Here is a 26,428-nt window from a genome sequence, read left to right as displayed (position 1 = left end):
TCCCCCCCCCCATTAACTCCCTGCATTTAAGATCATATTAAAACATGGTGCATTACTGTTGGCTTAAGATGAATGTAGCTGGGCAAAGTGAAGGCTGATGGCATTGAGTACTCTAGCTCTGGCCCAGGAAATACCCTTCCTGATATGTTTAGCTTGCCTACGGTTTTCGGTAACAGTTGCGCTGATGCTAGCTAGGTCACTTCTGTTGGTTGAGTGTAATTGGTGATCTTAGGATTGGCCATGTATAAAGTCTCTTCCACTTTAAATCAGACAGAGGTGGAAGGATCCTTAGAAAGCTGAAGTGATTCTGTTGCAGTGCATGTCATAATGTAGTGAACTGACATTAGTGTGCATCGGCCCTGCCTCATGGATTCAACTGAAAACAGTGAACTATGTACAGACAGTCCCATATTATTACTGCTCATCAGTATAAGTTAGATTTGATGGTGGGAGCCTGGCCTTTTGGCACAAGATTCAAGTTCTGTCCACACTTGTTGCCAGGTACATGCCTAGCAACAACTATGTTATAAGGAGTTGGGCCCAGCTTTTATAATGAACTTTGTCCTTGGATCGTTATTTAACCTTCTCAAGGAATATTGGTTTTTATGGCTTGATTTTAATGAAGATGAGTGTTCTTCTCCCTGCTCCCCCCAAATGAGAAGGGGGCTAGTTTTAACACAGCCCTGCATGGGTTATAACAACATGCCTGTCATTCTGACAACTTGGAACTTCATGGCAGCCTTGAGGCTAGAACTTGTATACTCCTGCTGCAAAAGGCTGGACCTCATTCAACTAAGCTAAAGGGAAAATTTTGGTAGTTGTTTTGTTGTACATAGCCCAGAGCACAACTGAGCGGTTCCAATTTCAGCCTAAATTCAGTGGTACACATGTACACTACCAATGTCATTCCATTGGTATCTGACACCAGAGTTGACGTATTTTCGTTCTGATAAGAAATCCTACCAGTGTTTTGGCTGTTTTCCCCAATAATTTAAAACTAGAACAAACCATAATGTGTTCTTTTCTTCCTTTTCAATCATTAGGAGAAATGTCTTAGTTAGTGAGACCTTTTGGGACAGGGACCATTTCTTCATGGTTTTGTATGGTGTCTAGCACAATATGGACCCTGATGTAGTTGTGGACAGTAGGTATCACTATGACATTAAAGATAATGATAAGAATATAAGTTGTCTGAGCAGCTGACAATTCGGCTGTGGGTATGGAAAAGGGGAGGGAGGTGCGTTAAAAGCATACCCACCCACAGTTTGCCATCTTGTTTTTGTAAAGTACCATTGCCACTTTGGAAATGCCCTTTTTATAAGACTTCTAATATTTGCTCCAAACAAGACTTAGTTCTGTGAAGTGAAACTCTTGTATTTATAGGTTTGAAATAATGAGAAGACTATTCCATTCAGCTGATCTGTTCTCCTACAGGACAATATTGACATAAAGTACAGGAATGCCTTTAGTGCATATGCACTGCTTAAATAGAGCATAAATGATGGGGCAACTCTTAGTAGCAAGGAAAGTTGGTTCTTCTTTTGACCATACGATGTTTTGAGGTGGCACAATAGAAGTGCAATCAGGTCTTTTGAACAGTCCATGGTAACCAATGACCCTCCTTGATTAGGAGGTGATTTAAGATTCAATGCATCTGCAACTGCTTGGCCTCTAAAGGTCATTCTTATTTCAGTTTCCTTGGGCCCTTGTCATTGTTCACAGTATGATTTTTCTCTTCCTTAGAGTAACAAGATTGGCTTTTGTTTTACAGAAAGTTTTCCTAGTTTTTTGGCAAATATTTGAGAACCCCAAACAAGCTAAAAATCCAAACCATTTTGATTTGGACCTGTTTTTGCAGAGCCTCATGAGAGCAATAGTTTGTGTTGTCACATGATCCTATTCTCTCCTCTGCAGGACAGGTTCACTAGTTGGACTGGATCTCTTATGATGCACTGTGATCTCCCACCTTGAAAAAAGACTGGTGGTAAGGAGGTGTATTCTGGGAGTCTCTGGGAAATGTAGTCCAGTGGAATGCCTGATTTCTAGAAAGAAACAGGGACGTGAGTCACCTGAACTATAGCTCCCCAGTAGTACTGTAGCAGCATTTCCAGCTTACTATATTTTGGTTTTTGGGAGTTTGGAATCAATGAAAAATGAACATTTTCTGCAGAAAGGAGAGATTTTTTTGTTGTGAAAAAAAATTATTTAAAACTCACCAAAAATAGCCCTAATCCTAAACTAGTTCATAGTTTTTTGTAAAATATTCTCAACCTGGGTCTAATATTCACCACTAAGTGCAATTAAATAATTTGCAAAGAAAAATAGAGTGAAGACAAGGACCAGAGGGATTTCTGGCCTTTATACTGTTTGTGTAATGGCTACAGAGTTGGTGACTTCCTAGTTCTATTCATTTTATATTTATAGGCTCTTCTTTTTTCAGATCATCTCGTGTGTGTTCTTGATTTTTTGAGGCAAGGACACAGTGTCTGCCTTTGTCATCTTTGGTGTCTTCAGCAAACCTTTAGTCAATATAAAATAGTTTGGCATAACTGTTTGGTCAGTGCTCATGATTTGTATCATGAACCTTGTGATAATAGCTATATTTTTTTTAAAGTCCCAGCTCCTGGAGTCATGATTATGCTTTCATTAGCTTTCATTCAAAATAATGATTTCTATCCTGTACAGTTCCAGAGAAAAGCTGAGGGTGAGGAGAGACTGCCTACTGGCTAAAAAAGCGGGCAGTCGATACAAAGCCCAATATGTTTTTTATTCTTTTTAATTCATGCTTTTTGAATCATTCTTGTGATTTTGGGGCACTTGGCATTAGTTTGCATATTCAGGGTTGGCAAAACTGATGCTGTGATTAAAATGTCTCTTCTGTTGTATCTTACATCTGGGCAAACTGTACTGCTGTCTGCCAGTCAGTACAACCCTTCCTTAATAGAGACATCGCTGTATTGGTGAAATGCTGCATACATTAATATGGGTGATAAAATATGCTCTCCTGATACAAGGCATCTTTTGTACTGGTGTTGTAACTCTTTTCACAAGATTAATTTACATAGTTATACCAGCATGAAAAACAAGAGATGCACAAAACTGATCTAAGTTTTCCAACTTCACCTGTTCATCACCTTCTTTATTTCCAAGCCTCCATCTCTCAAATATGCATTTGAGGGGCATAACTGCTGGTGTTCCATGCAGCCAGAGGACTTAAGATTCATCAGTAAAATATAATATGTTTCTGTGGGAGAAAGATAGACAGATGGGATTGAGAAGGTTTTTGTCCTGCCTGGCTGCCTGGGTATGAGCAAGGTAAAGTCTAGTCCAGCATTTCCATTGCAGAGGTTTGCATCTAAACCTCACTGAAACCCAGCATTGTTGTTTTTTTTTAATGTACTCTTGAAACAAGCAAATTGTTTCTTCTAGTTGCCAGATTGGAAATATGTGATGGAGACTTGTATCCTTGGACTTGTATACTTCATCCTGTTGCTTCATGATATGAAAAGTAGGCTGGAAATTGTTTGGCCTGGTTTTTGTTTTTAAATGGGTGGATTTTTTTACATTTCAAATCTCAAAAATTCTCTCTGGTCTCCTTTAACTTTCTTGGAGGCCTTGGGAAGATTTTGTATTGCAGCTGTTGCAAATTTTAGTGCATTTTTGTTTTTGCTTCCAAAATATGAAGTAGGCATTTTAATTAAATAGGTGTTAACAAATACCAGCCAACCAACCAATTGCAGGGAGTGAGGGGAGATCAAGTAACATTTCTCCCCTTCTTAACTGTTCAGCATTCATTCAACTGGCTTTTATGGGCATAAGTCACTAGTCTTTAGTCACCATCATCTTCCAATTTTTAGCTAAGATCTGAAATTCTACCATAAAAACAAAGCAGAAGAAAATTCGAAAAAGTATAAAGATTAGATAAATCTCTAATCCAGGCCTCTTTCTAGGCTAAAGAAGCAGAAGGGGACACACAGTGAATTTTATCCCTTGCCCCATTGTCAGGTCACTCTAAAAAGATACCAGATCAAATCATAGCCTTGTGGAAGTCTGTCTCATGTAGATCTATAGGATTTGGGCTCCTGGATGTCATATGAGATATAGGCATTTTTGAAAATTCATTCTGTTGTCTATTCTGGAATTCTCATTCAGTTATTATACAGTTCACAACTGGAGTGTGAACAAATCCTCAGTGCTATCTTGATAGTAGGCTGTGAAGTCTTGGAAAGTGGTAGACCTCCATTCCAAATTCTCATAGTGATTATCATGGCATGTCCTGTTTCTTTTATCATCTTGGTGTGATCAGGATGATGTGTGGAGCATGTTGGAAACTTGTGTTAATTAAACCTGGTAGATCCTTGGGTTAGAATGCGAGTTATTTGTACATGGTTACCAGTTGGTTTTCAAAGGCAGGTTAAAAAAAGAAAATCCACATTGGCTATGGTTTCAAAGCTGCCTGGACTTGGCTTTTAGGAGTGGAATTTGAGAACTTTAAAAAATACCCAGCTTTTCATGCAGAGGGGGCTGTTTCAAATTGCACCCCCAGAATCACTAGTCAGTTCTGAAAAGCTGCAGCATTTAGTGCTGCAGCTGGGGATGGGCAGGGTGTTGACTGATGGATCCATTTCCTAAGGCTGCAGCTTGATCTCTACACCAGTGGTCTCCAAAGTGGGGTGCGGGTGCGCAAGACAATCCATTGGGGTGCAGGAAGAAAATTTTAGAACTTCTATTTAGATGTATATTTATATAAATATACATATATTGGGGGTGCATGCTCAAAATTTTTTTACTGATAGGGGTGCGCTAATATAAATATACATATATTGGGGGTGCGTGCTCAAAATTTTTTTACTGATGGGGTGCGCAATCAAAAAAGGTTGGAGACCACTGCTCTACACTGTGCTTATAAACCATGTCCCCTTGGCTTGTGGGTTTCATTTAGGTAAGGAAGGGTGGGCCACCTAATGGGCTTTCTTCCATTTGCTAGTTGCTAGACTTGGAAGTTTAACCAAGTTAAACTGGGTGGGATCAATGGTCCATCCTTTGTCTTGTGCTGCTGTTGTTCCACTGCTGATTTGTCTTTTGCAGGTTACGCTAATTTAGTCATACAGGCCCCAGTTCTGTAGACACCTGTGGGTCTGTGTAACTTAATTCCCAGAGAGGCACCTGGTTTGACTCTAGTCACATGTGTGTGAGAAATGGCAGCAGGGTCTGGATCAGCAGTTCTCAACTGCATTAAACTTAAAAGCATCCCTCAGCAAAGGCCAACTCAACTTTCACTTGGTTTTTGACCATGGAAAAGAACAGTTCTTTTGTTGGCAAGACTGGAGAAAGCCCAGAAGTCTATGTTTTGGATACTATGAATTCCTGTTTGAAAGGTCTGGGTTTATCTTGCAAATGTTGTGTAAGTGTTTCCACATCTAATTGTGCTAATATTGCACAGCACCTTGTGGCACCCTTAAAAAGATCTCAACATCCAGGTTGAGAATCACTGGTCTGGACCTTAGTCGTATGGTACCCCTGGATTTGCCCGATATGGAATTCCAGGTAGTTTAGTTGTTTTTATTGCTAAAAAGCCAGTTTTTTTACAAGTATCCATCAAGGTATGGCATAAACTGTTGGATGTAGTATACACAACAATGCATTTCTGAACCAGTGCATAGAAGGCAACACTTAAGAGAAATGAAACTTGGAGGAAAGAGTATAAAGTAAAATGCTGAAACCAAAGAGGACAGGGACTGTATTCCCAAAGCACAACTGGATGGATGTATTTTTTTTTTTCTATCTTCCTCTGAAGCATCAGAAGTTGACTGCAGCTGGGGATGGGGCACTGATTTGTGCACTTAGTACAGAGAATTCTCTTTCTTAGATGTCAGGTTCATGGTCTCAGGATCAGGCTGGTAAAGTGGAGGTTTGGAGGAATTTTCCCTCAAATGGGAAGCACCATGTTTTTCTCTTCCTCCTTCCTTCCTCTGCAATGTGAGCCATTGTTTACCAGCTGAGATGATCTGGGCATTTCACCTCATCTGTCCACCTTGGTCTCTCCTGTTCACTGCATCTGGCGCACAGTTCAGTCTGCCAAGGACTAAAACACTTTAGTTAAACTAAAGTCTGCAAGCTTAATATACGGGTATCTGTGCAGCTCCATGGCCTGTGATATGCACAAGGCCAGACTCGTGTGTACTGTGTACTGCATGCTGTACAAATGTGGCCTTTTGGTTGCTGCCATAATACAAACATTTATTAATAAAAAACAAAGTGTTACAGAACCTGTGTGTGACTTCTCGATCTTTCTCATGCATTTTCCATTGTGATTATACTTAAGAACCTGTCGTGCTATCACTAGGCATAGTGATTGAATGATGCTGCTTTGTGTATCCATCAAAAAAGGGGAGGCGTTGGGGCCAGACCAGAAAAATGAGGATCAGGATTCCTGGGTTCTAGACCCGAGACACTGACTTGGAACAAATCCCTTCTCTCTGTGCCTGTTCCCCTACCTGTAAAAACAGGGTGAATGAACCTGATTTGCCTTTTTATAAATAGCTTTGAGATGCTCAATGTAAGCATTTATGCATGACCTCATTATTGCCCTTCTTCCACTTTCCCTGCATGTTATTCCAGGAGGAATAAAGTCCTTGTTATAAAGTGTGGAGAAAGTGCAAATCCCTACAATGCTAGGTTTTGACTTGTGATACTGCCAAAGCGATAATAGTCATGGAACATTTCTCCAGAGCTCCTCCATGCTCTTGCTGTTGCAGCAACTTGTTACAGGGCTGCTCAAAGCAGAAGGGAAAGGATTTGTCCATCAGGCTGTCTAAAACACTTCCCTTTGTGTCTGTCTGTTTAGCACTTCAGTAACTAGTTAACATTTTGGAGAAAAAATCAGATTGGTTAAATGATTAGTGTCTACTGTTTTTATTGCACTGGCACTTAGGTGCCTCAGTCATGGACCAGGATCCTGCTGCACTAGGCAGTTTACAAGCACCCAAGAAACTCAACACCCTTTTATCCACCCCTTTCTATGCCCTACTTCTAACAGGAGCTTGAATAGCTTTTCTTGAAGGACAGTCATATATGCTTTGTAGGGTGGTGTTTCCAATACACCCTCACGTATCTTTTTCTTCTTTGTTTTAGGTCAGATGCTAGCACGCCTTTTAGCAGCCTATACCTGACTGGAGCCTTCCTTTAGATAAAGCACCCATCTGAGGGTCCCCGCTCATTGTACATGGCAACAGGCTACAGCGCCGGCGCAGCTCTGAGCCTTCTTCCTTCGTAAGTAACCAGCAGCTGCATCATTCCCCAGCCACAGGGTTGCAAATGGTCCTATGATGATGGCATCTTGTATCTCAGTGGGCCAGGTTAGGAAGAGGGGAAAGTGAAGGCAGATAAGGAATGGGTTAGAATGAAGGGGGAGGGGTGTTCAGAGGCCACAGTCTAGCTATGCTAGACAAATTCTAGGATCCCTAAAATATGGCTGTCCCACTGGTCCCCAGAGGATAACAGTACTGTTCATAAAATCATAGGAAATGAAGGTTGGAAGGGACCTCAGGAGGGCATCTAGTTCAACCTCCTGCTCAAAGCAGGACCAGCCCCAACTAATATAATCCCAGTCAAGTCTGTCTAACTGGGTCTTTAAAACTTCCAAGGATGGAGAGTCCACAACTCCTCTGGGTAGCCTGTTCCATTATGTTACTGTGCTCCTAGTGAGAGTTTTTCCAGATATCTAACCTAAACTTCCCTTGCTGCAATTTGAGACCATTGCTCCTTGTTCTGTTATTTGCACTACTGAGAACAGTCTAGCTCTATGTACTCTTTGGAGCAACCCTTCAGGTATTTGAAGGCTGCTATCAAATCCCCCTACTCCCCACCCCAGTCTTCTCTTCTGCAGACTAAATAAACCCAGTTCCTTCAGCCTCTCCTCATGATTCGTGTGCTGCAGCTCCCTAACCATCTTCATTGCCCTCTGTTAGACTCTCTCCAATTTGTCTGAACCCTTTCTGTAGTAGGGTGCACAAAACTGGACACAGTAGTCCAGATGTGGCCTCACCAGTGCTGGATAGAGGGGAAGAATCACTTCCCTTGATCTGCTGGTAGTGCTCATACTAATGCAGCCCAGTATGCTGTTAGATGCTGTTAGCCTTGTTTAAAGATAGGGCACACTGTTGGCTCACATTCAGCTTAGTGTCCACGGTAACCCCCAGATCCCTTTCTGCAGAGCTGCTGCTTAGCCAGTCAGTCCCCAACCTTGTAGTGGTGCATGGGATTATGTGCAGGACTTTGCACTTCTCCTTATTAAATCTGTTGCTACTGTTGCTACAAGCTAACATGGTTGATGGTTGTTTTATAGCATGGTGGTGCCTGGGAGTCTCAAACTCATACAGCAATAGGTCCTGCTTTAAGAGCTTACAACCTACATATCGGGATTACTCTCCTGGCTTCAGTGATGGAAGGGCTGATGATTTTAGCCAGGGGATGTTTCTAAAAGCACTAGCAAGTGTGGAGATCAGTTCCACCCAGAACACAAGCAAAGGGTCACCTGCAAAATTGGTTCTTTCTCTGAGTGGGTTGTTGCCTATAATTTGGTCTCTGGGTCTAGGCCCTTCTCTGAAACCATTTAATTTGATGCTCTTGATCTGTGTTGATATCTGGGGTTTGATCCAAAGCCCACTAAAGTCAAAGAAAAAAATTCCTGTTATGGCCACATTTTTTAATCATGGCTGTTATCCAAACCACTCCCTTTCACAAGGCACATCAGCTAAAGCTTTGAGTCAAGACAATAGATGTGACGCAAAATGGCTTGGTGGGATTCCTGTTGCATGAGATGAGGGAATCGGGATTGTGCACCCATTTAACCAGGGAGACACATGGGGAAGATGGGAAAGGAAGCAAACCAAATGCTAATGTAAAGATCCTGAGGACCACGTATGCTGCCTAGTCCAATAGGACCTCTGTCCTGGCTAGTACTGGGAGCACAATGCTGCATCCTACTTGCTGCTATACGGCACCAATTGCCATAGCATCTAGATTCTGGAAACCTTGAGTTATCCTAACAAACCTGGTGTCTCCTGAGCAGTTTGGGTAGTTGGAATGGTAATAAATGTTCCTTATAGCAGCTGCTCTTGTATCTTCCAGCAATGCAGACCTTGCTAGATTTTTCCAGTTACCTAATGGCTCATGGAGTTCCTATCCTTATTATTAAATTGCCAGCTCCTAAGAGGCAGAACTTGCTGTCTTGCTCTGGGTTTGTCCAATGCCCATCACCATGAGCTCCAAGACTGATACTCCCAGTTGTCTTGCAGTATGGAGATATCTTACTTGTTTCTAAACAGGTTTCAGTGAGAGCCAGGTGCTGCACTGAGTGCTGGACATACCTCATGTCCCTGCCCCAGAATATACACTCTTGATTAGATGGGATGGACAAAGGGTGAAAGAAAAGAAGGATCCCCCCCAGCCATTTTAGTTAGTTAAGTGACTTGTATGGGGACTTAATGGCAGAGCCAAGAACTGAAGCCAGGCCTCCTAAATCCTAGTCCCTCTCTACTCCTCCTCCCCCCACCCCCCATTTAGTTTTAGGATCAGCCTTCTTTTCTTTGTCTGCATGGTGTTGCACCAACTATCCCTTGCCTAGGAGCAGATGCAGAAGTGGGGCTAAACAAAGCCTCCATAGTCTGGATTCAGCTAAAGGGCATTCGGACTTGGAGCCTGTGTACAGTCAGGAGTAAAGGGGTAGTCGGTGCTCGGATGCAAGCGTTTGCAGCTGCTCATCCTTTTAATGCAGCAGGCAGGACTTCATTCTGGAGGGTGAGCTGGGGTACTGGCTGTGAACAGAAAATGGACTGAAGCTCCAGAAGCCAAGTGAATAGCTGGGAGTGATTAGCCATTTCTGGCTTTGTATGTAAATGGGGTCAGGTATTCTTTGCTTGCTGGAGGCCATGCACACCCTTAGCTGATTTACCCCTCTTTCCCCCTTAATTGATCTGAAACTGGGCACAGAGCTCCTGGGAGGATTATGAACTGTCCAGAAATGCCAGAAATGTGTGTGAGCAGGAACTAGCCACCAGGTGTCACTCTAACCACAGTGACAAAGTGCCCATGTAGAGAAATAAAGAGCCCTTTAAAAAAAACCAACAAAAATCCTAATGTTAGTTTGTTGCTCTCAATTTTGGCAGCTAAATTTGTCAATCCAGGTGCTATTTATATCGGCACCAAAAGGTTCTTTCTGCAATTAAGTGTTTCCTTCCAGATCTGTTAACACCTTTCGTTGGCGTTTGAAAAAGACTTGTCCCCTCAAGTGAGCAAGATTTGCTGCTTCCTTCGGTGCCGCAGCACATGGGAATCCTCTAGAAAAGACTTGCTGTTATAGCCACCACAGCTGTCAAGGGCTATAAGTCTGTGCAAAAGGCGGTTGCTATCTTTGCACCCCAAGTAGAGAGAGGAAAACTGAGGGACAGGGAGTCAGCAGTAGAGTTGGGAATGGAACTGCTTTTGCCTGACTTCCAGCTGTTCGGTCTCTCTATGGAGGTCATGGTGCTTTGTGGCTTATTCTCAGCCTGAAACCTGCTTAGAGGTGAACTCATTTGTTGGGCAAAGTGTTTTTTTTTTCCCCTCCTGTTGCCTAGAATTAGTCTGGGTGGTACTGGGCAAGAGATGATTGTATAAGTGGGGCTCTGGAGATCAGAGTTTGGTTCCCTGTTCTCCTGCCTTCCTGGGTCTGGTGTTGGACATGTCCCTCAATCCCTCTATGCGCTCTGAAGAATGTTAGTTGTTTCCTGCCTCTCTGGGGTGGGGGTTATAAAAGTAAATGTAGTGAAGTACTGGGATTCCACGGCAGTGGGAACTATGTGAATGCCCAGAGAAATTCAAAGCCACTTAAATGCTGCTAGTTTCCAAGTCCAGCACAGGCACTAATGATACTATGTTTTTTGCCCAGGGAAGAAGGTGGGAAGTGGAGGAGGAAGAAACAAGAAAGGGAATAATCCAGGGGGCAAAATATATGTCAACTGACATAAATATACAGTGCATTCCCCTCCCACTCCCCTCCCCTCCACTTTAATACTAGTGTGTGCTGCACTTGTTTTATGTGGCGTTTTGTCTCTAATGTGGGAAGTGCCAGATATAATAGTGTGTATGTGTGGGAGAGAGAATAGAATGGGTCAGATTTAAGCAGAGAACTGATTTAATCTGTCAGCTCTTGTGATGTGAGCAGGTTTGCTGAAAGGCCTCAGCTCCTGGAGTCATGGGGTCAGGTGAAAATCTGTTTTTGGTTTGACAAACAGGTGTCTAGTCCTTGTAGCTCAGAGAGAGCTTGTAAACATGAATTTGTGGTTCAGATACCAGTATCTCAAATGTATTATTGGGTTTAAAAATGAAGGGCTTTTTTCAGTGTGGAGGACTCAGGATTTCAGCATATGTAGGGCTGGCAGTGCTGCTGAAATGAATCTGAGTGGTTAGCAAGCCCTGTGCTGGCCTGTTCCTCTCCTCCCCTTCTGACTCCCTGCATCCATGCTATCTGCTAGCAGTTTGTGGGATAATCTTTGCTTGTACTAGCACTTTGGAGTAAAGGCTACTGCCTGCCAAATGTAGTTCAGGATGTGCCTGCCCTCTCCATAGAGGGTGCAGTCTCTACAATACCCACAGGAGGGCACTGCAAACTCATAAACATCCCCCTCCCCCCTCTAACACATGCACACTGGGTTAGGTTGAAAGCACTAACCTGCTACCCCTTACCAGCCCAGCTTACACTCTTCTTCCAAGTCTTGTGTGTACAGCTAGGGGGATGGCTTCAGAGTCTCTGGGTAAATGGGAACTGAATTCCCCTTTGCTGTTCATTCACTTTTTACACTCATTCTACTTTGCTTCTGTGAATGCATGTGCAAACCAAATTCTGACCTTCTTGCCGAAATGTGTTCCATGTGTCAAATGAGTTTTGGTGGCAGTTAGCTTGGCACCTGTCTCTGGAGGAGGGTTGTTGAAGATGAAGAGCAGGTTCTTGTTGAGGGGGCCAGTGGAAGTCTTGTGTTGGGGTTACAGAGCTGAGCCCTCCTGCAGCGTGCATGGACTGCAGTGCAGGTGGTCCAGAGAGAGTGCTGTGGCCTCACCGTAACAATAAAGAAGGAGGGATGGGTGGGTGTTTCATTAAGGCTGTGGACTGGGGCTTAGGATATCTGGCTTTAGTTCCCAGCTTTGTCACAGACTCTGGGCAACCTCAGGCAAATCACTTAATCTCCCTATACCTCTGTTCATCCAGCTCAGAAATGACAGTTCCCCATCCCTGTGGTTTATCAGCTTGCATGGTTTGACTGGGAAGGCACAGGATGGTGTAGTGGGTAGGAGACCACCTTAGGACTGAGGATATCTGTGTGTATTCCCTGCTTCACTACACTTTCCTTGGGCAAGTTGTATGTGGCTTAGTTTCCCATCTGCACAGTAAGGGTAAATAGGGCCTTGGTGCCTGCGGGTGGTGTGATGGTAAATGCATTGAAGGTGTGAGGCACTACAGGAGCAGAAACCTTAGGTACCAGGACTCTCCTGAGACCATTTTGAAAGTAGCACCCATATGTCCGAAGGGTATAAAACCCAGCCACGTTCAAGAGTAACTGGCTCTGGGCTCAGGCAGCCACAGGTAGGATTAAAATAAGCAGCCTCAGCCCAAATTACTAGACTTGGTTTCTTTTTATTCAGTTTCTGTCTGTGCAACTCGGACATAAAACTAAACCCCCAGCCCTCCCCCACCCCCATGTCTGTTCCCATCACCTGCAGTTGGTTCAGCACCTCCGAGGGCTGGGGAGCATTTGTCTCTTGCTGCGGTGCAGCAGCCTGCAGTGGAGCTTTCCAAAGTTCCTTTATTAGCACTTGTAGACAGCAAGGGTGCTAAATTGGCGGATGCCACACACATGTTAGTCAGCACAAGAGGCAGTGGTGTGAGGAACTGCAGAAGGACCTTGCTGTGCTTGGCAATTGGGCAGCAGTCTGGCAGGTCCAATCCAGTGTTAATTGCAAAGAATAATTTGAGCAGTTCATATGTGGGGTAGAGTCCTGTATTAACTGTAACCACAATGGGGGAAAGTCCACCTTCTTGCCACCTGATTGACTTCTATGCTCTCCCTCACAAAACATTTGCATGCCTCACAGTCTCTCTTATGCCCTGCTGCTCTCTCTGAGGCATGGCAGCGATAGCTATCACCATTGTCCACATGGAGAACTGGGGCACCGAGAGGTTAAATGACTTGTCTCTGGTCACAAAAGGAGGTTTTGGCAGATCAGCAAATAGAGCCAGGTCTCCCAAATCCCTGGCTAGAACCTATATGCCGCTGGATTGTGGTTCCTGAGAGGTCAGTAGCTCCCACAGCACCTTTTTTCAACATCAGCCCTTTGTTTGAATGCCACTGTCCTACAGACTGGAAGAAGACAGACCTGGACTTCTGAGTTGAGCTAGGCAGGGCAAGGGTCAACCAAGGGAGGCAGAGCTGTGAATCCAGGTGTCAAATCCTTTAGGTAGAAAAACCAAGACCTGAGACTATGTTGCAACTGGCTGGGTCGCCTGGTGTGTTGGTTTGTTGTGCTCCCTAGCGTGACTTCACGGTCAGCTGTTCAGGAGCCTAATCTCTGTAGCTTGCTCAGAAGAGGGTTAAACAATGGGGAGGAGGTTTCAACTAGAGCAATTTCTCTAATCCAGCAGAGAAAGGCAGAGCAAGACCCAGCACCTGGAATCCCAAGCTGTAATAAATTCAAGCTAGGGTAAGGTGCAGAATTTAAAGGGAAAGTTGTCAACTCCCAGAATAACTAACACAGTGGGTTTGCCATACCTTGGAGTCTTCAAATCGCAACCTGGTGTTTCCTCCAAGAGAAGCTCAGGCTGAAGGACCAGAAATCCGACAATGCCAGAATCTGTAGGCTGGGAAAAAAGTTGGGTTAGGTGGCCAAGGTGGGGATTTCTGGTTTTTGACTGTGAATCTACCTAGGCTGAAGCATCTTGGCTCATTACAGTTCAGATGGCAAATTTTCTCCATGCACCCATTTGCCAGTGGGGCTTGACTTGCGTTTGTAGGGACCCACTCTCTCCAAAAGAGTTCTGTGTCCAAGGGCTGTGCAATCACCTTTCTTTTAGCAATAGTGTGTGTGTGCATGCACGTGTGGCCAGAGAAAGATGGTGCATGGTGGATGCCTGCTCTTTGGGAAGCAGAATGTGGCATCCCTGAAGTGTTACCACCTGGCCTCTCTCTGGACTCCTTCCTGCCTTGAAATTGAAAGGCCCTGTTACTGCCCTTTATGCTCCCAGGCTGAGCTGGAGGAGGCTTTGCCAGCATGCCCCAGTCTGGAATCTCCTCACTCTGTTCTTGGCCATTCCCACCTCTTCCGCCTGCCTGCTACATTGGGACACCAGGTGCGTGAGCTGCCTTCTCTGTAGCAGGCAGGCCACCTGGCCTCAGCGATCTTGTCTGGGCTGAGCCAGCTCCTGTCCCTCCCCCTGACCCATCCCTTCCCCAGCAAAGACGGCTTGATTAAAATGCCAGCACAGTTGGAATTGCAGCACAGCTGGTGTTCCTGCCAGCACCCCGAGCTGAAAGTCACTGAAGATTAAAATCTCCAATTAGCGTTAGAGTGAAGCCGGCAAAGCTGCATGGATTCCAGAGCCCCAAAGGCTCTGGCCCCCTTATACTGCCTCTGACATGGCGGAATTAACCTCCATGTTGATCCCTGATCCTCAGCCAGGGTGCCATGAGATCTTTTCAAGGGTGCCATGGGGTTCCATGCAATGTTAGCACAGTTAGGCGTGCCAACGTGATTCACAAGATAAATGCAGCATTTTTGCATAGGAATCTATAATGTTAAAACATTCTGACCTGTTGTGGTCTTTTTGAGTTCTCTGCAACAGAAGAATTGGTTTTATTCTTTTATAGTTAAGAAATGAGTGAAAAATTGAGCCACTGACATAGCTTCTTTTGTTTCCTGTGTCCTCCCACTCTATTTTTCCCCTTAGATTGAATCTGTCCTTAATTCCAGATTACTAAATTGAGTAGAAGACCTCCTTCCTGTTCTGGGACTGCACTTCCTTCCCCAGGCCATTTCTAGTCTGTTCCTGTATCTGTTGCATCTGCTTGGCACCAAGGTGGAGTACACAAGTCATGATTGCTACCAGAAGTTGTCCACATGGGGTGGTCATTCTCTGTCCCTTCCCCTGCCTGGTCAGTGGATGAGAGGGGTCTGGTGGCCAAACCGCAACATCCCAGGCCCTGGCCCCTGGCATCTGTCTCATTCCTGCATCTGTCTCTGTTTACCTGCCTGCCATGTCCTTTGCTGATGTGCACATCTCCACTAGGAATTGCAGGGTACTTGGGCACCCCAGTCTGAGCATAGTCTGAGAGCCAGGGGGCAGCTGCTCACTTTACCAGCTTTGGGTGTCTTGGCCACCTGTTCCAGTGGCTTGTAATGCAAGAGTGCCCGGAGGCCATAGTGGAGAGCAGGCCCCCTTCCATCATGCTAGGTTCCGTATAGACACAGGAATAGATGGTCCTTGCTCTTCAAAGAGGTTATGGCCTAAAGAGCAAGCTGTTGAGGAGAGGGGAGGGTGGGGAATGGGGGCACAGAAACGGGAAGCAATTCAGCTGAGGTCATATAAACTCAAAGGAGGGGAAGTGACTTGTCTGCAGTTACACAGCAAGTCAGTGGAAGAGATAAAAACAGCGCCTGGCTCTCCTGTGTCACTGTGTCTATGGGCCAGCCTGCCTGTCACCTGTGTTCTCAGCCTCTTCTGAGGTCTCTGCCACCCCTCCATGTGCCTGCCATCCCCATCCTTGATACTTTGGCTTATCCTCTGCCCTGTGTGGTCTTTTCCCATCTCCCCCTGCTTTCCCCAGATATGAGGGGCAATGTTCACTAGCCACTCCTGCATTGTGGCTTACAAAGATTCATTTTTCCCAGTAGCAAATGGGGGTAGGGAGGAGAGTTGGCACCGAGTCCATTCCCGCGTCCGTGGGCGAAGTCGGTAATGAGTGTGTCGCTGGATTCAACCATTCGTGTCCCAGCTGTCACATCATTACCACGCTCTCCTCCCCAGGTCCTTTATTCACTGTCTGTCTGTCCCATCCGTCTGGAGCATGTGTGTGAGGGGAGACAGGGCATGGGGATTTTTGGGGGGGAAGGCTTTTCCCTGCACGATTGTTCACCTCTGCTCTTTTCTGTTCAGATTTTTGGGGGTGCGATTTAAGGCGGTTTCATCCCCAGCACTGATTCCTCATGCCTTCAGCAGAGCTAATCACTGGAGCAGGATTAGCATCAGCATTAATAACATACAGTATTAAAACCCCCAGATTTGTCAGTGCCATCCGCAAAGAGGATTCTTGGGTGCCATGCATGTGCCCGTGTCTGCCTAGCAACCTCTCCCTTCGTTAGCTGATCTCTCCGACAGCTCTACCTGCCCTGACCTTGCCAGCTTCAGCTCTGCTATCTTAACTAGCCAAGGGGGGTTGTGTAACTTCAGGAGCAGCAGGGCCCGGCTGATTAAATTTAAAAACTCTATATACTGGCCATGGAGAATGGTGCATGCGCGCACGCACACACACACACACACACACACACACACACACCGCCACCCTAACAGACTGGCACAGCACTGCTGGCTGAGGTTCAGAGAACCCTCCCATATTCCTCTCTCACTCAAATCAAAGCACAGCTGAGCCAAGACGGAGGGGGGACTGGAAAGGGGGGGTATGTGGAATGGGCCTGGAATTGCACGTTTTCACCTGCCATTTAATTGGATGTATTTTTAATTAATGGTGCCTCTGGGACCAACATGAGACAACATGATCTCTGAATAGGGACAGGGGAGGAATTGGGAAAGGTACAAGGATTGGACTACAGGGTGCGCTTACCAGGAAAACACTGCCATCAATCACGGGCTACTTTCAGCTCTGGACTTCTGGCTGGTGATCAGCGAGGAAGCAGAGGGGTGGAGAGATGGGGGAAGGAATCAGGGTATTCTGGCCTCTGCCTCTTCACCAGCTTGGAGTGTTGGAGAAGGGAAAGTTTGCCCCATGAGGTTCATGAGGAGGAGAACTCCTTGTACATGTGACATGAGCCACATGTTCTCAGCTGCTGGCACTATTGTGTTAGCTTCTTAAAAGGCTGCTCATTGTGGTTGCCCCCCAAGAGACAATAACCCAGAAGATAATTTCTTCTCTGGGCTTCCCCCCAAAGTAGGTGAACTGCATAAGAGGGGTTAGGGCTTGTTTCTGTGGGCTAGGTGGCCTGGGACCCCTCCCTCAGCTTGGATCATGGGGCTTAGAAAGTCCAAAGGTCTTGTCCTAAAAGCTTAAGTTACTGGCAGTCTTCAGTCTCCCTTGGCCAATGACCAGTGAGCTGAGACCCAGTAGACCTACACAGGGCAGGTCAAAAGCTGAAGCACTTTTTTACTGGTATTGAGTTACTGGTACACTGTACAGGCAAAGTGGATCCAAGTATAGATACAGTCATACTAGCAAAGCTGTGCTTTGTACTAGTAGAGTTAGGCCACCCTCTAGGACTGAAATGAGTTGCATGTGAAAAAGGGCAACTTGTGTAACTGCATCTGGAGTACAGTGGTGTCTTTTTAAAAATCAGTACTGTTCAATCTGTATTGCCCTTTCTATGGATGTTCCAGCACAGAGTTGCTGTATACCACCCCTTCCTTAGGAATATAGCTCACTGGTGTTAGCACCGTTAAACTGGGATAACAGCATCCCTGCTGGGTAAGGGTGCCACTAGACTAGTGGCAAAAGCATCATGCCTGTGCTAGAAGAAGAGATGCAGTTTGGTTGAACCAATATAGACATGGTAGCTTTTACCTATGTTAGATGGCACAAATGAACCTGGGCTCCACCCAATCCCAGGGTTCACCCCAACCAGTAACGCATGTTAAAATGCAACTTGCCCTGTCTTGTCTAAACAGTGGCTTTAATACAAGTTTAGAAATATACTTCTTTTCTCATGAAAAAGAGGCCTTTTTCAGGCTGAGCCACTACACGTGTCCACAGAGGGGTAGACTCATAGAAAATGAGGGTGGGAAGGGACCTCAGGAGGTCATTTAGTCCAATCCCCTGCTCAAAGCAGGGCCATCCCCAACTAGGTCATCCCAGCCAAGACTTTGTCTAGCCGGGTCTGTAGTAGTTGCAATAGGCCTGTACCAATTTTGGGTGTAGATGGGCATAGAGAGCAAAACCACAGCCTAGCAACTTCTACTCAGCCCTGCAAACCCAGTGGCCTTTAAACACCACCAAAAGGCTCTGTCAGCATTACCCATAGCACCTCTTTCCTGCCATTTCAAGTGTTTGTAACACAGGAGCTCCTCCATTGCCCGCTTTTTCTGTGTTTATGTAGTGCCTCATTCCACCAAAAACAAGACAGTCCCTGCCTCAAATACAGCCTGAGTGGCCTTAGAAACCACAATGTGCATCTTACCTTCTGTAGCACAAGAAGGGCTAATGGCATTGTGGTCACTGAGCTATAAGCACCCAGATGGAAGGTTCCTACAGAAAGGGTTAAAGATGCTATGCAGGAACCATGCCCAGGGGACTGAGACCTTTCTCCTTGGTGTGTTTGGGGCAGCAGCCCAGAATGTGGGTTAATGCCCAACAACCTCCCCTAGCCTGTGTGGTATGAGAAATGGCCTTATGCAAGGGGCTTCCGAGATACCATGTTCAGGGTCTGAGGGAGGAAAATGGGCATGGATTGTCCATGGCAGCATCTGGATCAGCTTCAGTTCTGTGTCTGTGTGAGGCAGAGGCAGCTGCTGCTTGGCTGGGGGCAGTGGTGCTTGGCCCGAGGCCTCTGCCTAGGGACAGTTTGTCCCCACATCTGTTGAGGAGAGAAGGAACGAGACTCGCCTACATTCTGTCAATAGGCAAATTGTACTGAGAAAAACCCTGACTCCGTGTCTTTGCAACGGTTGTCCTCTTAGGAACTGGGGCAGTTGCCCCATTGAGATCTGAAGCTGGACATTGGCGCGGTGTGCACACCCTCCAGAACTCGGGGCGCCTGTCCTCGGGGCTGCCGGGTTCCACTGGCCTGGGCTGACGCCATCGGGCAAATGTTCCTCAGCCGAGCGGTGACTGGGTGTCCTTCCAAGAACGGCTGCATGGGTTGGATGGGGAAAGCAACTTCCGGCAGACTCTGTTCCCTAGCACAGCTCGGGCACAGAAGGAGAGTGCGATGGCACATTGTGAGGAGAGTGATGGGGGTGGGGATCACCATGACAACAAGCTGGGCATGTTCTTGGGCTTTGTCTTTTTCGAGCAAACTTCTGCTCCTACTCAGTCACCATTTTGCTATTGTCTCTCCAACTTGCCCTACATCCCAAAGATAATGATCACACAGGACATAATTGCCTCACTTTACCCTTGTGGTGGGCTTGGGGCATCCATTTGGCCACTGGTGGGTTTTTTTTATTTGAACCCATGCAGTTATATTCCATGCATGATAATTTCCTTGCTGCTCCAGAGCCAACAGCCCAGGCCTCTTGCTGAGAGAAGGGACTTTTGGGTCATTTTAGCAGTGGGAGATACTGAAGTAGGGGGGTTGTTACAGGCCATATGGCAGTCTGAATTGGGGTACTGTTTGCTGATGTATCTGTGGAGTCCTTCAGGCTGTGCATTGTTATGACAATATTCAGATGTTCAAGAGGAAAGAGATGACCTGCCCGAAACCCAAAGGCTTCTGCTTCTCACAAGTTATGAAGTTCCACTCCCCTGCTGGACTGAGAGAAGGACATATTGTGACAACCTCTCCAGATTGCCTAGAGGGCACAGGACCTTCTGCGCCAAGTTGTCTGGCCTTTTTCCTCTACCACATCCAGATCTCAAGCAGGGTGACGTATGGCTCCTTTGGGTCATATTCCCCAGGAAGTGGGCATTATCAAAGCATAGAACTGGCCACAGCATCATGGCAATAAGATGCCAGACAGTTTCAACAGTTTGGTCCTGCCTGCAGAGATGAATCTGAGAAGAGATGATGAACCCTCACTCCCAGCTTGCCTCTCATTGACTGCCCCGCTGCTCAGAGGAAGTATTGGAACTGAGGCTACAGCTCTAAGGCAGATCTGGCATAAGGAAATGTCATGGCTCCTCCTCTGCACCCTGGACAGGACTTCTTCCCTGAATAGAAAACAGTTCTGGATTTTAAAGGGGCTGTATTTTGTGAGGGGCTGGGGAGTACAATTCTGTTGAAGGAAGATCAAAATCAGCACAAAAGCCAGGTTCAGCATGAGTTTAATTGCTTGTGACCAAGGACATTGAAGGAAGCTCTGTCAGCTCCTTGAGAGATGGGAGACTTGAGTTTCTGGGGTAAAGCCCCTCTCTAGATGCTTCTATCAGAAACCTCGTTGGGCAGTCATGGACACAGCCTAAGGGAAGAGCAGTGCAGGAAGAAGGAAAGGTCAGAGTAATTGAAACTTCAGTTCAGGACTGGGTCACAGAAGCTCAGACGCTCATGGACCATGGGGTGTACCAAGTTATAAAAGGTTGGAGGGTCCATTTGCTGGCATGGCTTTTGACTTGAACCATTCTGATGACAGCCACATAGAGCAGAGCCTCTTGTTGCCTCGATGCATTCTGGGACCCCTCAAGAGCATGCGGTTGACCCTCAAGAGCACAGGCTTGATGCTAAGAGAAGTGGCCTAGTCGAACATTTTAGCACATGACCATGAATACCACTGCTGTTTAGCCTGTTGCTGCTGACCATCTTTGGATGACCAGGGGGTGCTATAAGTTGGGAATAACTACTGTGTGTGTTTTGGGGAGCATGTCTAGCAACTGCCTTTGTTCTGCTTGGCTCTGGCCTCTTAGAAAGCCAAAGGAAATAGCTGCTGTATGGCAAAGTCCTAGCTAAGTCTGTACCCAACAGGGCCTCTTGGTGAGTGTGAGATAGCTAAGGTTCCTGAAAGAGGAGTGATAGGTAACAATGCAATGGAGTACAATGGGGGAGCCCAGTGGGTGAAAAGGGAAATAAATGGCTAATAAGCCAAGGACACAAACTTACAATAGATTCTACTGAGCAGCTGTGGGTTCTTCCTGTGCTAGGAGCCAGAGGGGAAGGGGTCCCATCCACATTAGTGTTACAACAACAGCTGTCACTGGGGTGCTGTGTACCTGGACAGCACTTTGCATCCATACCTATGTATTAGTACATCAGATGCAGCAGCTCAGTGCAGTGGACAGGACCAGACCATTTTCCCTTCGTTAGGCTCAGGCTTCATGGCTAACAGATCCTATTTTCCCTCTTTTGACAGTCAGTGACCTTCCCAGGATCTGTTTCCTTCTGTTGTGGGGGTGCCCTCTGTGTGTCACGTCCCTTAATCCCACTCCCGTAAACTCTACTCCATAATCTTCTATAGGGCTGCACCTACCAGGACTGCTATGCCTTGTGGGGCACTACCCCACCTTTCCTTTACCCTGAGGAACACTCTCCCCCTCCCCATACAGCCCCCCAATACCTTTGCTTTGTTTATTTCTTTCCTTTCCCCATCTCCCACACACACTGCTGCCTGCAAAAGGGGGGCCAAGCTGGAAACCTCTGGAAGGGGAGCACAGCTGGTGCACTAGCTTCCTGCTCGGCTGCACTAGCTTTCCCATCCTCTCCCCCCCACCCTCCCCGCCTTCTGGCAAGTCCCAGTCGGAGGTGGGGTGGGGGGGGTGGTATCCTGCTGATATGGAAGGCTGTCTCCCTGGTGACGTGCAAGGGCAGCTGCCCTGAAGAGCAAGTGTGTGTGTGTGTGTGTGTGTGTGTGTGTGTGTGTGTGTGTGTACACATGCGTATGCATGTAGGGGGGGGAAGGAGCCTGGCACTCCCATCTCACTCAAGTCAGGTGCAGGTTGCCTAATGTAGGGCAGGCATTAATATTTAGTGTCATTTGGGGGATTTTTTTGTCTTGTTTGCTGCATAACAGCCTTCTGCACTGGAATGCAAAGTGCAAGCTCCTGCCACAGCTCCATCACAAACTCCAGCAAGCCAGAGGGGAACTGGGTTCTGCTTCCAAGGCACCTGTGTTGGCCCACTGCTGGGCCCTGCTTTGCTACTGACAAGTTCTTGCTCTTCCCTCCTGTGCTGCCACCCATCTTAACAGCCAGTGCTGTGGCAATGTTATGCAGCCTAGCTTTTTGTCTGGTGCTGCTAAGCCTGTGGAGAGACACAAAGCAGCCAAACCTACAAGATTATGGATTGGCCCTGATAAGTCCTGCCTGCCAGGCTGGACACTATACAGCCTCAAAATAGCACAGTATGATCTATGCCCTACAGACTTCTTAGCTTAAATAGACAAAGTGACCCAGTGAGTCACCCAGGAGGTCTGTAGCAGAGCCAAGACTTGCATCTGGGTCTCCTGATTCCTAGTCCAGTTTCCTTTCCTTTGCGGCCCCCAGGTTGCCTCTATCCCACTTCAACACATGTGGGTCTTCCTACCAATTACAGTACGGAAGTAGGGTAACCAGCTGCTGTCTCATGAGGATTTCTAGAGGTAGCCTCTTCCAGAAGAATTCTTTTGTCTGTCTATATAATGGAATCAGTACCTCTCTTGCAGAGAGGAAGCAAAGCCTTTGCAATCTATGGGGGAAACATCCTTCGAGGAGACTAAATCATTTTGGGAATCTTTATTGTCCTTGCTCATCAGTGGACCACTAGAGAGATGCCCCTGAGGAAACCCCTCTGTTAGATGCATTTCCAATGTTGCTCAGTCCAGAAACTCCCTAGGATGAATAATACCTAGAATTCCCACATGTTCAGTGAGAGGCAAGGATTTTTGTGTGTGATATCTTTCATTGGACTACCTGCATGGTTGGGATAAATTAGACAAGCTTTTGAATGCAAGGCATTCTTCATCAGGTTTAAGTTTATTGGCATGATGGGAATCAATGCAAACCTAAACCTAAGGCCTTATAATGTTTCTTCACATCAGGGGGACCTTTATGCCCTTCCAAACATGTTTACTTTGTTTCCTTCCTCCACAGAGGGTTGGGGTGTGTTGTGCTTCAAAGAGGCCACTTTACATCTTGGTATGGTCTCCATATTTCCCCCACCACCTTGTGTCTTGGCAGCAGCTCTCTTGTGAGGACAAAGAAGATGGGATGGGAAGAGGGGAACAAAAATGGAGGGAATAAAAGGGATGAAGAGAGATGAAATCCCATAGTGTAAGAGCTTCTTAGCATTGATGGTGATCTAATGGAAAGAGAGAGATGTTGGATGGGTCTGATCAGCAGACCCTACAGGGAGAGCTGCTGTCTCCGTGACTCAGGCCCTGTAAGCAGCATCTCCAACTTCTATCCCATTTTGTACATGCTGCAAGAAAGAAGCTGCCTCAGCCCTCTTTAGCAAACTACCCCCCATCTCCAGCAGGCCGTGCCAACAAAGCAGCTGGCATGCATAAGCCAGCTTCTGAGACCATCCTTCTCAACCGCAAAGACGGTAGAAAGCTCACATATTCCTTTTTCCCTTGCTGTAACAGAGCATATGCTGGGGCCTCACCTGCATTGCAGCTTCTTGGGATCTGTGGAAATGGACTCAGGAGGTTGTAGGGTATATGTGTGCATGCCCACATGTGCACACGCAGTTTTGGCTTTGCTGTTGCCTTGCAGGTTTCAAACTTGCCAAGCAATTTTTTTAAGGCTGGGTTGATGGGGAGAACAAAAATCAATTCTTCTTGCATCTGTTCAGGTATCAGTGGGCACATCTACATGTTCATTAATACACAGTGCCTACTGCTCACTAAATCTAGTATTTTCAAAAGGAAGTACTAAATGAATGTGCAGTAGGCTGCCCTATTGCACATTAGTGTGATCGCACACTTTTTCATGACAGTTAGTGTGTAGTAGATTAATACTACTGCACATTAGCCTAATAGCATGATTTTTGCTGTAAGCTTGATTTTGAGGCCATAATGTGCAGTCAGTCAATCTACTGTGCATTAAGCGTCTCATGTAGACGCACCCAGTGACTAGCAGAGACAAAGCATTTCTTTTGGTATTCTGTTGTGAGCTGAGATTTTTCCCTTGTCATTTGGAATAGATGGAAGGTTTTATCTCACTAGATCCCTGCAGCACCTCTGACTTAGACCCTCAAGGGCAGGTTAATTAGGTAAAGCAGCTATATTCTTCTTTTTGGTGCTCCAAGAATCATTTTTCCACTGAGCTCTTCCTCCCAAGGATGCAGCTTCTGACAGCAAAGCAAAGGAACTTGTGTCTCCTTTCAGGCCTTGGCCATGAATGTGGTGTTATTAAAAGGCTGCAAGATTGGTAACCCAATGGATCCAAAATCTGGATCCACAGAGAAGAGCTAACAGTTTCTCAAGCCATGCACATTGCCTCCTCAGCCCTGTTATAGACTTTCTTCCAAAAACCAGACTAGAGTCAGCTATGTGTAGAAGTCATCAAACAGGAGTCAGATAGTCACCACCAATCTTGATTCAGGCAAGCAAGCAGATACCTGATTTTATTCCTTAGACCACAGGGCAGCCATCCAGTCCTCTGGATCCTTTGCAATCACAGGATGGTGTAATTCAGCTGTTGGCTCCCTGGTTATGGGAATTGTCCTTCAAGCAAAGCCCAGACACTCCACAGTGAAGTGTACAAACCAGATGAGTTTTGGGTGATCCTATATGCAAAAGTATTTGCCTGGCCTTGTTTAAACTCCCAGGCCATGTTCAGATGGGCATGGCCATGTGGTATGTGGTGCTGCAGACCTGTCTTCCATGCTACACACTGCACTGCTATCTTGCAGCACAGGGTTTGTTTTGGAAGCTGGGAGGGGTTGACCCCTGGAGACTCTGTCAAAAAAACCCACGCAGAAAAAAAGTGGGGTGGCAGACATGGAGGTAGTATGCACCACCCAAAACTGGAGCCTGGCCAGCTGGAGCCACACTCCGGATGCCAGCCGGGCTCCAAGCTGCAGGAGTGATGCAGCTGCAGCTTCCTCGGCTCCCAGGACCCCGGTAAGGCAGCTAGGGCTAGCACAGTTGCTGGCCCCAGCCTCTCCTACCCCAAGCAAGGTAATCAGCCGCACGCCAGAGGGTGTGTGGTACAGGTGTTCCCTGAGGACAACTAATTGTGGCACAAGGTGCCGTGCTGCAAGTTGTCTCTGGGGAACCAAATGTTCATGCTCATCTGGACACGGCCCCAAAGTTCAATCCCAGCCTGGAAAACCTGGGACAGATCCAGGGTGGCAGGCAGCTTGCTCCCGAACTGCTCCAAAGGCCTTGCACCAGAGGGTGGTGGGAGATACCCATATGCTCCTGTCATGAGCTGTGTTCCTTTAAATTCTCCACCTTCCTTCCCCACTTTCTTAATTTAAAGCAATCTCTTCCCTCATTCCCCTGTGAAAATCTGTGCTGTAGGTCAAATGTTTTCCAGAGTGTCTAGTAATTTATGGCAACCAACCTGAGCTGCACCTTCAAAGGACTTGAATTCCATGGTAAGATAAGCACCTGCCCTTTGGCAGTCCAGATCCTTTAAAGATCTCAAGTTGGCCCTTTAAGATGACTAGTCACATCTGGGGAGAAAGCTTGATCTTTGTTTTAGATGATGCCCCATTTCCCAGCACTACTCAACCTCATTGGAAACATGTGTTTCCATCCTAAATTGCTTGCAGTGTTTTACTCTTTCAAGTGCCTTCTCCAAATCAGAAGCCAGCATGTTGCTCTGTGGCCAGGTGACAGATTGTTGGCTTTTGCAGTTTTTTCCACAAGCCCTGCAATGACCACTTTATTTTTCCAACCCCCCCAACTTCAGGAGTCCTGTGATATTGTGAGAATCTTTGTTTTTATTTTATGTATATGTATGCATGTGTTTGTGTGTATATTAAACAGAACTTCTGGCATTGTGGCTGCTGAAAAAAGCTTCAAAAATGAGCCTGCATGGCTGAAAAAGTAACTGCCTTCATTTTTTTAAAACAACCTTGTGATTTTGTGAAAGGTCAGACTTGTAAGTTTTGAATATTCAAGGCTGCTGGTGCTGTATCCATCCTCCTTTGTACTTCCTGAACTTATGGCTTTTGTCACTTTCAAGCAATTCCTTGTGAACTCTTTCTCATAGGTAGAGATCTACTCAATTCATGGTTTTGCAGATGTCTCAGAAACTGCAAAATCTGGGATTGTCTTTGAAATCAACAAAAAAAAAATGAATAAAAATAAGATACTGGCTTCCAAGTGGCTCCTAGTGGGACACGTTGGTCCTCACTGATGGAAGGGGAAGGCACCAGGTGGCAGGGTGGCACAAAGGGCAGCAAACAGGATGACAGATGCCCCCTCATCCCTTCTCCCCCCTGCCAATCAGTGCCGAGGGGCAGGGCCACAGGGAAACGCCCATGAAATTGGATCTGCATGCTGTGAGAAACCCTTTGTCTCCACCATTTAAGTAGGTTGCTATTCATAGGTTGTAATAATAGTAGGCAACCATTGATCCTTCTGGATCCT

The 26,428-nt window shown here is 46.3% G+C and overlaps 1 protein-coding gene across 1 annotated transcript in view; it reads left to right on the top strand.

Moving 5' to 3' along the window:
* The window catches only part of CDK12 (cyclin dependent kinase 12), a 99,338-nt gene that overhangs the window by 59,378 nt on the left and 13,532 nt on the right, over nucleotides 1–26,428 (top strand). Inside the window, exon 15 of the transcript XR_002095632.1 lies at nucleotides 7,135–7,272. The gene's annotated coding sequence lies outside the window, so the exon portion shown is untranslated. The remainder of the gene's footprint in view (nucleotides 1–7,134; nucleotides 7,273–26,428) is intronic.

This window comes from Gavialis gangeticus, unplaced genomic scaffold (assembly GCF_001723915.1).
Source record: "Gavialis gangeticus isolate Ggan-Ray unplaced genomic scaffold, GavGan_comp1, whole genome shotgun sequence".
In the NCBI taxonomy this organism is placed as follows: domain Eukaryota; kingdom Metazoa; phylum Chordata; order Crocodylia; family Gavialidae; genus Gavialis; species Gavialis gangeticus.
Note: the sequence above shows the minus strand (reverse complement) of the source record. Positions and strands in the feature narration are given on the sequence as shown.